This window comes from Schistocerca piceifrons, chromosome 3, assembly GCF_021461385.2.
Source record: "Schistocerca piceifrons isolate TAMUIC-IGC-003096 chromosome 3, iqSchPice1.1, whole genome shotgun sequence".
Taxonomy (NCBI): domain Eukaryota; kingdom Metazoa; phylum Arthropoda; class Insecta; order Orthoptera; family Acrididae; genus Schistocerca; species Schistocerca piceifrons.
The window spans coordinates 373,493,126-373,511,092 of record NC_060140.1 but is presented as its reverse complement, the minus strand read 5'-3'; the positions used below and the strand labels follow the sequence as shown (position 1 = coordinate 373,511,092).

Sequence of the window (17,967 nt, the reverse complement as noted above, 5' to 3'; positions counted from 1 at the left end):
CGCAAATGGATCTCACACACACAACTGCAGTCTCTGGTAGCTGAAACCACACTGCGAGCTGCACCAGCACTGCATGGTGGGAGAGGCAACTGGGTGGGGCTAAGGAGGATGCTGGGATGGGGAGGGGGAGTGAGAGGGTGAGCAGGGTAGGGATGGAGGGTGTTGAAGTGCTGCTGGGGAGCGTGAAGGGATGATATGGAGAGAGGTTAGGGCAGATAAGTGCAGCTGGGAGGTTAGATGGAGGGCAGGCGGGGAGTTAGTGGAAAAGAAGAGAGGTATAAACTCTGGGTGTCTTTCAAGGGACAGAGGGCTGTGTAGTATGAACAGCGAAGGGCTGGAAGGGGCGAGGACAATGACTAACAAAGGTTGACACCAGGAGGGTCACGGGAATGTAAGATATATTGCAAGTAGAGTTTCCACTCGCGCAATTCAGAAAAGCTGATGTTGTTGGGAAGGATCTGTATGGCACAGGCTGTGAAGCAGTCATCAAAATGAAGAATGTCATGTTGGCTGGCGTGCTCACCAATAGGGTGGTCCCAGTGTTTCTTGGCCGTAGTTCATCAGTGGCCATTCAAGCAGACACCTTGTTGGCTGTCACGCCCACAAAGAATGCAGCACATTGGTTGCAGCTTAGCTTGTAGATCACATGAATGCTTTCACAGGTAGCCCTGCCTTTGATGGGATAGGTGATGTTTGTGACCGGACTGGGGTAGGTGGTGGTGGAAAGATGTATGGGACAGGTCTTGCATCTAGGTCTATTACAGGGATTTGAGCCATGAGGTAAGAGGCTAGGAGCAGGGGATGTGTAGGGATGGACAAGTACACTCATGCTCATAAATTAAGGATAGTTGCAGAATGTGGTGCCACACAACGTGGCACTAAACAAAACTGGCACTAATAGCATAGGCACATAGGGAACACACACAGATTTGTAAGTCCACGGTATTGGTGATAAGTTGAGAAAACCGTCTCGTAACACATGTGCTACAAAACGCTACTGTTTCCTGCACATGTACCCCAACATCAATATGGGATATGATCACCATGCACACATACACAGGCCACACAATGGGTCGGCATACTCTGAATCAAGTGGTCGAGCAGCTGCTGGGGTATAGCCTCCCATTCTTGCACAAGTGCCTGTCAGAGCTCTTGAAGTGTCGTAGGGGTTTGAAGACGTGCAGCGATACATTGACTGAGAGCATCCCAGACGTGCTCGATGGGGTTTAGGTCTGGAGAATAGGCAGGTCACTCCATTCGCCTGATATCTTCTGTTTCAAAGTACTCCTCCACAATGGCAGGTTGTGGGGCCATGCGTTATCATCCATCAGAAGGAAGGTGGGACCCACTGCACCCCTGAAAAGGTGGACATACTGGTGCAAAATGCCATCCCGATACACCTGACCTGTTACAGTTCCTCTGTCAAACACATGCAAGGGTGTACATGCAACAATTATAATCCCACCCCACACCATCAAACCACAATCTCCATACAGGTCCCTTTCAAGGACATCAAGGGGTTGGTATCTGGTTACTGGTTCACGCAAGATGAAAACCTGGCGAGAATCACTGTTCAGACTACACCTGGACTCGTCCGTGAACATAACCTGGGACCACTGTTCCAATGACCATGTCAGTGGAATGCACCTTGCAGGTCTCTGGGCGAATAAACCAAGTCTGTTGAGTCGTCTGTAGACTGTGTATCTGGAGACAACTGTTCCAGTGGCAGTGGTAAGGTCCCGAGCAAGGCTACCAGCAGTACTCTGTGGCCATCTGGGGGCACTGATGGTGAGATATCGGTCTTCTTGTGGTGTTGTACACTGTGGAGTCCCATACTGTAGTGCCTGGACATGTTTCCTGTCTGCTGGAATCTTTGCCATAATCGTGAGATCACACATTGTGGCACATGGAGGGCCCGTATTATGACCTGCTGTGTTTGACCAGCCTCCAGTTGCCCTAGTATTCTACCCCTCATAACGTCATCAATATGTGTTCTTTGAGCCATTTTCAACACACAGTCACCATTAGCACGTCTGAAACCATCTGCACACTTACTCGCTGCACTGTACTCTGATGAGCACCAACACATCCCTGCGTATGTGGACTGCCGCCAGTGCCACTGTGCGATGACTGCAGGTCAAATGCACTGCATGGTCATACCCCGAGGTGATTTAAATCTGCTAACTGCCCACCAGAGCATTGTTTCACCATATGTCAGCATTATCCTTAATTTATGAGCATGAGTGTATATTGTGTAGGTTTGGTGGATGGTGAAATACCACTCTGGGAGGGGTGGGAAGGATAGTGGGCAGGACATTTCTCATTTCAGGGCATGACAAGAGGTAGTTGAAACCCTGGCAAAGAATGTAATTCAGTTGCGCTAGTCTTGGATGGTAAGGAGTTACGAGGGAAATGCTCCTTTGTGGCCAGATGGTGAGACTTTGGAAGAGGGTGAGAGACTAGAAAGATAAGGCTTGGGAGATTTGTTCTTGTACAAGGTCGGGAGGATAATTACTGTCTGTCTCAAGGTCTCAGTGACATATTTCGAGAGGGATGGCTCATCACTTCAGATGTGACAACCACAGTTGGTTAGGTTGTACTGAAGGGACTTCTTGGCATGGAACGGGTGGCAGCTGTCAAAGTGGAGGTATTGCTGGTGGTTAGTAGTTTTGATATGGACTAGGTAATGATGCAGCCATCTCTGAAGTAGAGGTCAGCATCTAGGAAGGTGGCTTGTTGGGCTGAATAGGACTAGGTGAAGCAAATGGGGGAGAAACTGTTGAGGTTCTGGAGGAATGTGGATAGGGTGTTTTCACCCTCAATCCAGATCGCAAAAATGCCATCATTGAATTTGATCCAGGTGAGGGGTTTAGGGTTCTGGCTGTTTAGGAAGAATTCCTCTAGATGACCCATGAATTGGTTGGAATAGGATGGTGCCATGTGGGTGCCCATAGCTTTACCCTGGATATGTTTGTAGTGGCAAAGGTAGTGTTCAATACCAGTAAGGCCATGGGCATTAGAGAGCGGCGTTAGGGAGGTGGCATCAATAATGAAAAGCAGGACACCATGTGGTAAAGGGACAGGAATTGCGGAGAGTCAGCAGAGGAAATGGTTCGCATCTTGTATATAGGAGGGTAGATTCCAGGTAATAAGTGAAATAGTGAGTGCCAACTGGAATAGAACAGAGAAATAGTGAAGGGTGGGGAGGAGTTCGTAGGATGAGACACAAGATGATGAGGCATCAGAAGTGTGTGGGAAATTACATGTGAAAATACAGGACATTGATCAATTTGAAGGTACAGAGTTAATGATATTGGCAGGAGTATTTCACCTCATCTAGTCACATCTGCTGTCCCCCTTGTTCACACTTATCCACCCTCAGACCTGCAGCCATGGTAAAATAATTATTTTTATTTATATCTTTTCTTTGATCTCATTATGACTTCATGGCAACTTTAGTGAGTTTTCATCTTTTACTATCATTGACTCCCTCAGATTTCATCTTTCTCATCTGTTTCATTTTTCTCGTGATTTTCCCCAAGTATTGGGTGTACTTTTATGAATTTTTTCGGGCATAATTTATGTTATTTATGGTGTTTTTTGGTTTTTTCCCACCACAATGGATCCTTGCCTCTTACATCTGCGTCAATACAGAAAAGTTTCCTTATCCCTAGCAAGAACTCAGTACTATTCCTGCACTGTTGCTTGGCTCATGGAATACCCCCAGATGGCCTTACCATCAAATTACACATCTTTGACTGCTACCCCTTGTTCCATAATGATGTCCATCTGTTCAGATTCCACCCTCACTAATATAGTCCTGCAAAACCATATCAACCAAACTGAAACCTCCATGCAGTACCTTCTCTCCATCCATAAAATTCTCCTATGTAACCCCAAAGTCCTGGAACCCATAACAGACACTGTAACTCTTGCCCTCCAGGAACTAAAGTAATATTCACAATGCCACCTCAAAAACCTCTACACCCTGCTCACTTACTACTCCTGCCTTGGAATACCACCGTCCACCACCTCCACAACACCCTCCAAACCTCCCCTATGATCTCTCATCATGGCTAACAAATCTTGTCCCACAGAACTACTACATTTACCCGACCATCCTAAACTCCCTCCCACCACCACACAGAATTCAGAACCTAAACAGACCCGAAACACAGTCATGCACCTTTCCTCCATAAGCCTTAGCCCCACATAAATATCTGTCTTTTCCAAAGCCTCACCTTTTGTCCCACTTGCAAATTCAGTCATGCAGGACTTGTTAAAGACTTTCTCTCCTTCTGCCAGTCCTTATAGTGCAAATACTTTTTTGCCACCAAACCTACCAATCAGACTTAACCAAAGACCATTTTTTAACACTGCCTGACACACTCCACTACCTATCCAACTGTGATCCAACCCAACTGCCCCCAAATGTCCCCCTGTTAACTTTCCAGAACTTCTTAACCTCAAACCTTGCCTCACCATCATTCTACAAATCCCTCAAGAACTGCAGTCACTATCTAAGAACTGATCCCGACCTTATAATCCTACCTGCGGACAAATGCTCCACCACTGTTGTTTTGAACTGCAAGGATTGCCTGACACAAGGACTCTGGCAGCTGTCAGATACACCCACCTACAAACCTTGCTACAGTGATCCCATTCCAGAAATCCAGCAGCATCTCCTGTCTCTCCTCAAATCCTGAGGCCATCTCAGAACCTCCCCTGAGTCCATCTCTCTGCTTAACCCTACCACTCCCCACACTCCTGCCCTCTACATGCTTCCTAAAGTCCATACACCCAACCACCCAGGATGCCCCACTGTGGCTGGTTACCATGCCCCCACTGAGAGACCCTCTCCTCTCATAGACCAACACCTTCAGCCTATTACCCTGAACCTACCCTCCTATATAAATGATATCAACCATTTCCTCCACCGACTCTCCACTTTACCACATGATACCCTGCTTGTCACTATTGATGCCACCTCCCTTTACACTTACATCACTAACGCTCATGTCCTTGCTACTATTGAACACTACCTTGTCCAATGCTAAACGGATTCCCAACCAACAACCTCCTTCCTAGTCACCATGACCAACTACATCCTCACCCAAAATTACTTTCCTATGAAGGCATTACCTATAAACAAATCTGGGGTAAAGCTAAGAACACCCATATGGCACCATCCTATGCCAACCTATTCACGAGACATCTAGAGGAATCCTTCCTAAACACCCAGAATCCTTTTACCTCTCTTCGTTTGCACTAACCCCCCATCCTCTGCCCTCCATCTAACCTCCCAACTGCACCTAGCTGCCCAACCCTCTCACCACTTTGTCCCTTCATGCTCTCCAGCAGCACTTCAACATCCCCCTCCCCTACCCTGCTCTCCCTCCCTCTCCCAACCCCAGCCCCCTCCTCATTCACACCCAGTTGTTTCCCATCATGCAATGCTGCTGCAGCTCACAGTATCACTTCAGCTGCCAGAGACTGCAGTCACGAGTGTGAGTTGCATTTGCATTAGTGTGTGTGTGTGTGTGTGTGTGTGTGTGAGAGAGAGAGAGAGAGAGAGAGAGAGAGAGAGAGAGAGAGAGAAGAGCACGTGTTGTCTATTTTTGACAAAGGCCTTGTTGGCCAAAACAGGAGGGGGGGGGGGGGGGGGGGGGTGGAACAGACCTCCACAAAGGACTTATGCAAATTGATATTCAAACAGATATCAAAGGAAAATGTAAAACTATAATCTTCCTCGGCCAATGGGTGAAGGTGCGATGCTGCAGTGCAATTTCACCACACAGTTGGTAAGGATAGTAAATAAGAAACATGTTGATCCCAGGGCACAAAGTCTTTGCAAATTTCATATTGCGTACTCAGTTGGACAGTAAGTATGACTTGCAGAGAGATGTATGAATAATATAAGCAGGCATCTGCATTTGAGAGAGGATGTGTAGTTGGGCTCAAAGAAGCTGGCTGGAGTAATCAGCAAACTGACATTTGAATACATGTGATGTCACTGTTTGACAATATTGACAGGAATGGATGAACTATGGTGAAAAACAGCATCAAGAAGGTAGTGATCAGCCTAGAGAGATTACAGAACATCAGGACCAAGTAATTTGTCAGAGAGGCACTTGCTTCCTGGATTCATCATCATCATAGATCCAACGTGCAACTGTTACTTCAGTAACTACAAGGATCATTAAGAGGCAGCTAACAGGAAGGGGGCCGAGCTCATTGTGCCCTTTGCACCAACCACCATTTACTTCAGTACACCAAGAAGATGGTTTTCAGTGGTGTTGAGCACATTCTGCTTGGAATCTCATTGACTGGACTAGAACTGTCTTCAGTAATGAGTCTCGCTTTCAACTGAGCCCTGATGACCAGCAAAGGTGTGTCTGGAGATGCCCCTACAGCAATGGGATACCAACTTGACTGTCACTGGCCATACGGCCTGATAACCAGGAGTGATTGTCTGGGGCCACTTCATTTCATAGCAGGACCCCTGTGGTTGTAACGCACGGCACGCTTAATGGCACAGCTGTACGTCAACGATGTTCTAGGCCCTGTTTTGTTGCCCTTCATGACAATCCAACCTGGGCTTACATTTAAACAGCAATATAGTGCTGCCCACACGTGGCAAAAGTTTCTACTGCTTGTCTTCATTCTTGACAGACCCTACCTTAGCCAGCATGGTCACTGGATCTCTTAGCAACTGTGAACATTTGGAGCTTTATGGACAGGGCCCTCCAACCAGTTTGGGATTTTGACATCTAAATTTCAATTGGAAGAATTTGGCATGATAACCCTCAAGAGGACATCAAACAACTCTATCACTAAATGCCAAGCTGAATAACTGCTTGCATAAGGGCCACACAGGTGGACTAACATTTTATTTACATGCTCAATTTGCAAAGTTATTTCTCTTGAATATATAATCCATTTTTTTAAACTGTAATCATTTGTTTGTCTGTACATGCACATCTCATCTACTGATTTAAATCAAGCACTTATCAATTCCAGGCCTGGGATTTTTGATGATACTACACACTGATGCTGCTAGTAATAGAGAAAGTTACGTCTCCAGAGTACTCTCCAAGTCCAAGAAGAATTACCCTAAGACTGAGAAAGAGAGCAAGAACTTTGTTCTGACTCTACTTATATGGAAATATATAGTAATCAAAAATACACAGTCCTTAGGGTTTCAGATTTAAGGTATGGTGATAATCTCATTAATATATGAAAGTGGTTTGAAAAGTTCTTGGAACAGAATAGAAATAAAGGACTTACATCACTGAAACTTTTTTTATTTTTCAATGTAGTCTCCTCATAGATTAATGCACTTGGTCCAATGATGTTCCAGTGCCTTCATCTCATCTTGAAAATGAGTTTCCTCCAGACCTGCAAAATAGTTGTCAACTCCGGCTATCAATTCTTCATTTGAAGTGAATCTTCATCCGCCAAGAAAAATTTTCAGTTTTGGGAAGAGATGAAAGTATGACGAAGCCATATCAGGTGAATAAGACAGGTGTGGCAACAATTCATATTTTAGTTCATGTAATTTTGCCATGGTGATGGCACATGTGTGCGGGCACACATTGTCTTGATGGGAGATGGAAATGGAAATGTTGTGTGGCTAGGGCCTCCCATCGGATAGACCGTTCCCCTGGTGCAAGTCTTTCGAGTTGATGCCACTTCGGTGACTTGCATGTTGATGAGGATGAAATAATGATTATAAGGGCAACACAATACCCAGTACCTGAGCGGAGAAAATCTCCAAACCAGCCGGGAATCGAACCCAGGCCCTTAGGTATGACATACCGTCGTGCTGACCACACAGCTACCGGGGCGGACGATGGAAGACTTTGTTCCTTGCTAAACCTGGCCTTTTTTGCATATCTTTTGTTGCAATTTGTCCAGGAGGTAAGCATAGTATTCTCCAGTAATTGTTTGCCCAGTGGGGAGATAATCTACAAACAGAATCCCCTTTGCATCCCAGAATACTCATGCCATGACCTTTCCCACCAAAGAAATTGTATTTTGCTTTCTTTGGTGACAGAGAATCATCATGTTTCCACTGCTTTGACTGTTGCTTTGACTCTGGGGTATAGTAGTGCACCCAAGTTTCATCTGTGGTAACAAACCAGCACAAAAAATCTTCTTAGTTTCTTCTAAAACGGGCCAAACATTGTTCTGATATACCCAATCTCACGCGATTTTGATCCAGTATCAAGAATCATGGCACCCATCTCGCAGACAATTTTTCATTTCTAATTCTTCAGTGAAAATGTGATACACCCTTTCAGATGACAACTGGCAAGCGTGAGCAACTTCATGCACTTTCAATTGGCGGTCCTCCATGACCATTTTGTGCACTTTTGCAATGATTTCTGGAGTAGTGACACATCTTGGCCGACCACTGTGCAGATCATAATCTAAGCTCTCCCAACAAAATTTAAATTCATTTGTCCATTTGGCAACAGTTGAATATGAAGGAGCAAAGTCCCCCAGTGTATTCTGGAAATCAGCATGAATGTCCTTTGCTTTCATATCTTTCTATACAAAGTACTTAATCACTGCTCGAATCTCGATTTTTTCCATGTTCGTAAATCACTACGTGGAAACAACAACAGAGCCACGTCACCACCACAGCTCTCTTCCAAGAGCACTGACATGGCACATGTTTACGGTCAACAGTCCAATGAATATCATGTGAACAATTCATTATGCTAGTGCTGACCTCTCATGGTGATACTGAGAACTTTTCAAACCACCCCCATATATTGACTGCACATCATTTTTGCACACATTGTCAGCTTGCTGCTTCCATGTAAGTCATCATTTACGTATAAATCCAAATTTACATTCCGAACAAGTTTTTGATAGAATTTCAATCACGATATTTTGAATATTTGGACCCCTCAATGTAAAGTGAATAATATTTGTTTTTTCTCTTTTTACTTTTAAGCTGTCTCATTCAAAGTGAATTTTAAGCCTTTTCTATAAAGTTCTGAATATCTTCAATTAGCCTGGGCTTACTGTCTGCACAACAGACACCAGATGTGTCATTGGTATAAATAGTGATCACATGCTTGTTACCTACAGAACATGGGAAATCATTTACGTGACATATAAATGAGAATGGACCTACAATAGAGCCCTGAGGAAGATCAAAACATGTATTTCCTATCCTGATTAACTCCTCTCCAGCATTTCTCCATTGTTGTTGTTGTTGTTGTTGTTGTTGTTGTCGTCGTCTTCAGCCCTGAGACTGGTTTGATGCAGCTCTCCATGCTACTCTATCCTGTGCGAGCTTCTTCATCTCCCAGTACCTACTGCAACCTACATCCTTCTGAATCTGCTTAGTGTATTCATCTCTCCCTCTACGATTTTTACCCTCCACGCTGCCCTCCAACATTAAATTTGTGATCCCTTTATGCCTCAGAACATGTCCTACCGACCTGTCTCTCCATTATCATATATTAATTTCTGTGCACTGTTGTCTACCTTTTAAATATGTTTCCAGTGAAACCATTCATCGCAGTTTTTGATAAGAGTACATCATGATGTACTCTGTCAAAAGCTTTTGATATGTCCAGGAATACTCCTGCTTCTTGTGACTTTTTTATTTTTTTCAAGCACATAATGAACAAATTAAACTGCTGTTGACATGGTACTTCAACATCTTCTGAAACAATGCTGGAAATCACCTAACACCTCAGCACTGTTGTAAAGTTTCAAGGTTCCTTTTAATATTATTTTCTCAGTCACTTTGTTAAATGTTGAGATTAGGGCAATGGGTCTGTATTTCTGAACATGCTTTCTTTCCCCTTCCATGTGAGGTTTTGATTACAGCCAGTTTCAAATCGTCAGGAAATACATTATCTTCAAGAACATGGTTTATTAAATGAACTAACGGTTTCACTAGTTCATGTATGGATCTCTTCAATTGATATGGAGAAATTTCATCTAAACCTGCAGCCATTTTGTTTCTGAGGCTGTCAACAAGCTGCAAAATGTCATCTGTGCTTACTGCAGGTACTGCACCGCAGCTATGTTCATTAGTGGACTCAAATGTATGCTGTGTACCCAGTTTCATGCAGACATCACTTTTGACAGTATCTATAGTCATTAAAAATGTTAGTAACTAGAAGGCAGTCAGAAATTATATCATTATTCACAGTTAATTCTACATTATTAATTTTAGTTTTAGATTTGTTGTTTCTGATTTCATTTACAACTGACCAGCAGGACTTTGAGGCATAATCTGAGCTTAGTATCTGTTGGGTATGTCTTTCTGCTTTTAATCTCCTGACTACTCTGGAGTACTGGTATTTGTTCTGGTTGTAGATTTCTTTACGTAACTTGGAGTTATCAATCTGGAGAAGCTATACTGTATTCCATTCTTTCTTTCACATATTTTGCTCTAACACCTAATCAAACATGTTTTCATTTTAAAGAGAGATTTTCTGACTACTCACTTTTGAATGGGATGGTACTCTTTATGCACCCAGTCAGAAGTTCTAAGAAAATGTTCCACTTATCGTTGACCCCCAGTGGTAGTAATACACTGAGGATAGCGATAAACACATATACAAAATGCAGTAGTATCATGAACACAAGGTATAAAAGGTCAGTGCACTGGCAGAGCTATCATTTGGATTCAGGTGATTGATTTGACAAAGTTTCCAATGTGATTATGGTCACATGAAGGGAATTAACAGATTTTGAATGTAATATTCTGAGATCCACAGTGTCAAGAGTGTGCCAAGAATAGCAAATTTCAGGTATTACCTCTCACCACAGACAATGCAGTGACTGACAGCCTTCACTTAACGACCGAGAGCAGTGGCATTTGCGAAGAGTTGTCAGTGGTAACAGACAAGCAACACTGCCTAAAATAACTATAGAAATCAATGTGGGATGTAGGATAAATGCATCCATTAGGGCAGTGTGGTGAAGTCTGGCATTAATGGGCTATGGCAGCAGACGACCAATGCGAGTGACTTAGCTAACAGCACAACAGTATCAGCAGTGCCTCTCCTTGGCTTGTGACCACATCGATTTGACTGTAGATAACTGGAAAACAGCGGTCTGGTCAGATGAGTCCTGATTTCAGTTCACAAGAGCCAATGGTAGTGTTCAAGTGTGGTGGAGACCTAACAAAGCCGCAGACCCAGATTGTCAACAAGGCACAGTGCAAGCTGGTGGTGGCTCCATAATGGTGAGGGGTGTGTTTACATGCAATGGACTGGTTCACTGAATGGAAATGGTTATGTTCAGCTACTTAGAGACCAATTGCAGCCATTCATGGACTTCATGTTCCCATATAACTACTGTATTTTTACAGATGACAATGCACCATGTCACTTGGCCATAATTGTTTGTGACTGGTTTGAAGAACATTCTGGACAATTTAAACAAATGATATGACCACCCAGATCACCCAATATGAATCCCATCAAACATTTATGGGGCACATTCGAGAGGTCACTTCATGCACGAAATCCTGCACTGGCAACACTTTCACAATTATGGACGTTTAAAGAAACAGTGTGGTTCAATATTTCTGCAGGGAACTTCCAATCACTTGTTGAGTCCATGCCATGTGAAGTTGCTGCACTATGCCAGGCTAAAGGAGGTCCAATATGATAGAAGATATCCCTTGAGTTTTGTCACCTCAGAGTAGCCGATTCCCTAGGTTCCAGACTTAAACTATGTCTGAGCTTAGCAACATTGTTTGCAGATAGTATTTCCTTGTGCTTGTATATTTTTCTTGCTTTGAATTTGGTACTACATTTCAGAGTGTATCTTCCCAAAAGATCCACCAGGATATTTGGCAAGATGGGCACAGAAGCTTCAGTATACAATATCCTAGTAATACACAAAAATGGACACAAACATGTAAACTGTATTTTGCAAAATTCATTGGAGGAATTTTACCACACTGATGATATACTAGTAATCACTGCAAAAATAACATTGTACCTGAACAAGATCCATCATTCCTGAAGGCCATGGTATAGTACCAAAAATGGCATAAAGACAATTTATTACAGAGATGTGGTGGTTTCTACTACTCTTGCCTGAGATGTATCACAAATTGAACATAGTTAGCACTTAGCATTATATTGTAAAGGGCTACCAGAGAGAACCATTAAGTCAGAGCACACCACCTTACAAGTTATATCCGATGTTACGGAATCCCTGGAACATATTAATTTTACAGCCATGAGCATCTAAATTAACTCATTAAAATACACTCATATGCAAGTCTCTAAGCAAAAACATACTAGATTCAAAATACTGCCTCTGCTTTAGATATTTCACTTAACAAAGTTAAAATAATATTACACATTCACAAGCTGCATTGTACCACATACACATGGTCATTAGCAATATAAATAAACTGGCGGAAAAAAACTGCAAGACCAAAGAATAATTAATGTAGAGTAATGAAATTTCAGGAATACAAATGTCTAGATAACATACTTAAGTGATTACCATTGCAAGATCACAGGTTAATGTAGGTGTGAGGTTCACATTTGCAATGTGAAATGTTACCTTAGAAACCAGTGTAGCCGCTAGAATGTTCAATGCAAGTATGCAAATATGCATGCATTGTGTTGTGCAGGTGCTGGATGTCAGTTTGTGGGATAGAGTCCCATGCCAATTGCATATGGTCTGTCAATACAGGGATGGTTAATGCTGTCTGTGGATGATGCTGGAGTTGTCATCCAATGACGTTGTATATGTGCTTTATTGCAGCCAGATCTGGTGATGGAACTGGCCAAAGCAACATGTCAACATGTGTAGGTTCTTCAAATGGCCTACACATATAAATAAATATTTGTAATGATTCTTATTCATGCCATCCCCACACAACAAAGATATTGTAGGGAGGTATGATTATATCTGAGTAAGTTGGCAGAAAACTGAAAGCTATACTATCAATTTTTTTATGCACCTCAATTATATTTTGATCAATCTCTGTGGGTGTTGGTCTTTTCAGCTGGTATGACAAAGATGTATATACTTGCACTCTCCCAATATTAATGTAACTAAAAGTTATAATATGTGGAAGTCATGTTTTCATTCTCCTACTGAGCTATGTCCTAATCTCCACATCCTGATGTGATGAGAACTTGCATTTTTAAATGGACATTTTTGGAGAAGAAGTCAACACGAAGAGAGAATAGCGGATGCACCCACATTGTCATTGTTGTACACTGTAAATATCAAGCCTACACCAAAACTCAAAGAAATTAATTTCCAGCCAGTGTTCCAGAACTGCCACAATGTTTCTTAACATGCACGCATCCATACCTGTGTGCATTTATGGACTTACAATTTCCGGTGCGGCTAAACATGCATTAGTACAACTACATCAGCTCCGAACAATTCACATTTTCCCCTCCCGAACCATTACAGACACTCTCTAGAGCATTTTGGCAGTGGTACATGGGCGAGCACTATTCTGTTGGGAAACTCCCCAGGAATACTGTTCATGAACAGCAGCACAACAAGTCAGATCACCAAACTGATGTACAAATGTGCAGTCAGGGTACATGGGATGATGACAAGAGTGCTCCTGCTGTCATATGACATTGCAACCCAGACCACAACTCCAGCTCCAGGTCCAGTGTGTCTGGCACATAGACAGGTCGGTTGCAAGCCCTCAATTGGCCTCCTCCCAACCGACGCACAACCATCACTGGCACCAAGGCAGAACCAGTTTTCATCAGGAAGCACAACAGATCTCTGCCCTGCCCTCCAATGAGCTCTTGCTTGATGCCACTGAAGTCACAAACGACAGTAGTTTGGGATCAGTGGAAAGCACACTACAGGGTGTCTGGCTCAGTGATGTCCTTGAAGTAACCAATTGTAACAGTTTGCCAGGTCAATGTGGTGCCAACTGCTGCTGCAGATGCAGTTGAACGTGCAAGAGCCATATGTCGAACACACTGGTCTTCTCTCTGAGTTTTGCCACGTGGCAATCCTAAGCCCGGTCTTCTTGCAACTGTACGTTCTAATGCACAGCGCTGCCAGCAGTGGCTTCTTGTATCCCTATGACACAACCTCATTCAAACTTAGAGGGTCGTCAATAATGGCGTCTTTGACAACTTAAATGCATTTTTGACTAACATCGACTCACCACATCAGTCTCAAAGATAACTGATGCTCACAACCACTACAACATGTAATTAAAGCAAACCCGGTTTGAATCCTCATAGTGGTATTATTAGTGCTACTCTTCTGTGACTAACAAGAAATTTTAATAGACATCATCTTTCAGCTGTAGAAACACACCTACCAACTTTCATTTATGTCACACAACTCTTTCTTGGTGTTGCAGTTTTTTTTCCATCAGTGTACTGATATCCAGAAATGGAAATTGTGCAGCCCTACAGCATTGACTGCACACCAACCAGCACAGTGCCACAAAATGGCATCAAGAAAGTGATGACCAACCTGCCAATGGAAAAAGTGTGCAGTGCCACACCTCCAGGAACACAGAGTTCAGTGCCCCTGTCAACACTGATTTAACCAGCTGCCCGTCACTGGTCAACCCAGTTCGGTCACAGACTCTGAGAGTATCAATACTGAGTAATATCGAGATGAGACTTAGACTGTGTTCTGGGAGTAGCAATAGTGAAAATTACTTGCATGTACGCCAGAGGAAGCAAGTTAAGTTTCGGTTCTCTTCTTTTTAGAAATATATAAAGTGTTAAATTAATCAGCATGTGATATGTAAAGATCATTTTGGATTCCTGTCACCAGCCATTGCAACTACTCTCCTCGTTTGTTAGTGTCAGTGCTGACTCCCACTGTAGCCAACACAACAGAAATGACAAAAGTGAAGTGCATAGCATAGGTGTGCTTATTTGGTCTTGAGCCTCTACCTGAAATTGTTCACTATTTAAAATTTACATTGGCACAAACTAAATTTGTTAAAGATATCTGAATTCTCACAGGCTTCTCGTATTTTGCACCTTGTGCAGCTACACAGGGTACTTGCTGAAGACACTGACTGTGTCATCCACACACCAATCTTCTCTCTCCACTCTCCACCAGTCAAGAGTTCCTACACCATTTGCAAGTGTCATTCCTATTTGTTACTTCAAACCAGCTGTTGTGACACATTTCATCATTACATATATTACAACTGATTCATTTTTTAGTATTACAAATACCCCTGCTAATTTTTAAACTTCAACATGAACTTCTCACAGAATTTCTTTTGACTTTATTTCTCAATTAGAACTATTATTTTGTACCACACAATTTTCTCCAATTCCTACTCAACTTCAATGGACAATTGGATGCCTCTTGGCTGATGGTCATTTTCCTGTATTTCTTGGAGCTTACACTTTCTGGAAATCAGAAGCCTATCTAATGATGATATTTCTAGAACATTCTACATGTCCTGCCCAATACCCTACAGTTATGTTCCGACTTCATGTCTCCCCCTACCTCACACGATTGGCCCCCTTGAGGAATCCCCAACATGACTATGAATGCTGTTACCTGCTAAGAGGGAGAACAAAATAGATCCCCACACACCTTTTTATGTCATGGTGTCTGTTGTATTGCCTTTGACTAATGTACAGACTACTTTGTTTCATTTATCACCTAAATAATTACACATTTTTAACCTCAGAGATAATTGCTTTTCATCTAGGTGTATTGAAAAACTTATATACTAATTTTAAATTATGATTAATAATTATATTGTTCTGTGGGATACACAACACAGCATGGGCCCTAAGTTTCATGTTAGTTCTACCCATAAAAACAATCAAGTTGCATCATTTAAAATAGTTAGTGATTTATTTCTCATTTTCCTATAACACAGTGGCTTCCAAAAATTGAGGAAAGATCACAAAATACAATTTAAAAAGTGTCATATGTGTCACATGTTATTAAACTTACCTTAAGTTTAGCACACATGACAATGTGCTATTAAACTTATGGATACAAACACACAAAGACTCATTTTGAAACTTGGATCATACTCGAAATGTACAAAATGAACATGTCAGTTTGGTATAGCTCAAGTATAATCAATATAGACAGAGATTGCTCTGATGTTAACCCATTCCACTCCAACAGTGAATGGTGCTTGACACAGCAAATTTTGTCTTCCATTCTCGTGTCAAGCTCCATTCCACATTTCTTGCAGCTCTCAGATGCTCCATTCTTGAATCTGACTCTACTAGGTACCAATTCTGGATAGTACTACCATCTAGGTAAACCTGGTTAACTTGGCATCAAACTGTAGCAGCAGTGTTGGGGGAAATGTTGTAATTATTACATTCAAATTAGTAGGTGCGAGGTGACTAGTTCATGTACGCTCCTTTCTGAGGAAGAGATTGTACAGCTTTTAGACTAATCTCTAAGTGAAAATGAAGGGACTATAATTTTGATGATGCACTGATTCATTTGTAAACTTACAAGTAAAATGATGAGGAAAACAGTGAAAATGTTCACGTTTTTTATTCAGCACAAGATTCATGGTGAATACAGAGTGAAAATGACTCTGAACTCACAGCTTTTCCTTTTGATGTTTCAAAGTGTTGTTTTATCACCTAAACTAGTAATGTTCCATCACCATCAGTTGGTTTCTTTCAGTTAATTTTTACAGACAACTTATTCCAACAGACAGCACAAAAATCAAAAAAGTCTGCTACAGTAAAAATGTGGAAAATGATACCATTTCCACAACTTTCTGCATGGTGGGACTGGAGATATAGTACTATAGAAGAAATGAAATGCTCCCATGGTGTGCTACTGGATGCGGCAACACAAAAGTGTAAAAATGTGTAAGAGAATGCTTACAATCATCTACTTTTGTTTCAGATTGCTTCAGTTGCAAATGACTTATGGAAATTTTTTAGGACACTTCATGTTTCTAATCCGGAAAGTGCAACACATGTCAAAACTCGGGGTCAGTCACATCTGAGTAAAGTGAAAATTGTGTTGGATTACTTGTCTGACAAGTTTTTCAAAATTTATAGACCATATAAGCATTTAGTTGCTGATGAATGTATAGTGTTGTTCAAGGGTCAGGTGTTTTTCAAAATGAATAATTCTCAAAAACCATAAAACTGGGGACAGAGAATTTATGTAATTTCAGATTCATCAAGTGGTTATATCTGTAGTTTGACATCCTATTTTGGTTCTATAACTACAGAGTTATTGATTTATCCAGACTTGAATTTTTCTCAGGGAATAGTTCTTCAATTGCTGGCTAATATCAGAGATATTACAGGGCAATCAGGATATCATTTGTACACTGACCACTTGTACACGGCTGCAATCAAAAAAGTAGTTCTGAATCTAAAGAAGTATGAAATAAAATCCCTCGGCAATAACAAAATTATGGTTGTAGGATGGCAGGAGAAATGAACTGTTCTGATGCTTTCTACAAAAGCAAATAACTCTGCCACTTGTAGAAAGGAGAACCAGAAAGGAAAGGGAATAAATAATGAAACCACATGTGATTACTGGTTATGATTTGAAGATTGGTGGAGTTGATTGATCTGAGCATTTTATTTCCAGTTACAGTTCAGTAATGAAGAGTCGTAAGTGGTGGTGAAAACTGTGCTTCTGGTTCTTGGAGGTAGGTCTTGTACATAGCTATTACTATATGGGAACCACTGTGAGAAACTTACAACTTGATGACATCATCTCACAAAGCACTCTGTAAAAGTGTTATTAGAGACTTGGTGAAGAAAGAAGACGAGTACGAAAATGAGGGCTACATTCAACTTCTGATGATGAGGAACACTGAAATGGAAAGTTGCACATTATCAACAAGTTTCCTGGGAATAAGCATAAGGATTGTGCCATGTTTTCATAAAAAAACAACAACAATGGAATGTGACAGGTGTGAATCTATGTATTAGTGTTGGTCAGTGGCCTCTTTGTTTCCACAAAGAGACTCTGCAAATCTCTGAGGTGTGCTTG

General features: G+C 41.9%; 1 protein-coding gene across 3 annotated transcripts in view; it reads right to left on the bottom strand.

Annotated features, from left to right (window-relative positions):
- LOC124787822 (DNA mismatch repair protein Msh3-like) overlaps positions 1-17,967 on the bottom strand; it is a 344,981-nt gene that overhangs the window by 82,714 nt on the left and 244,300 nt on the right. The gene's annotated exons all lie outside the window — the stretch shown is intronic.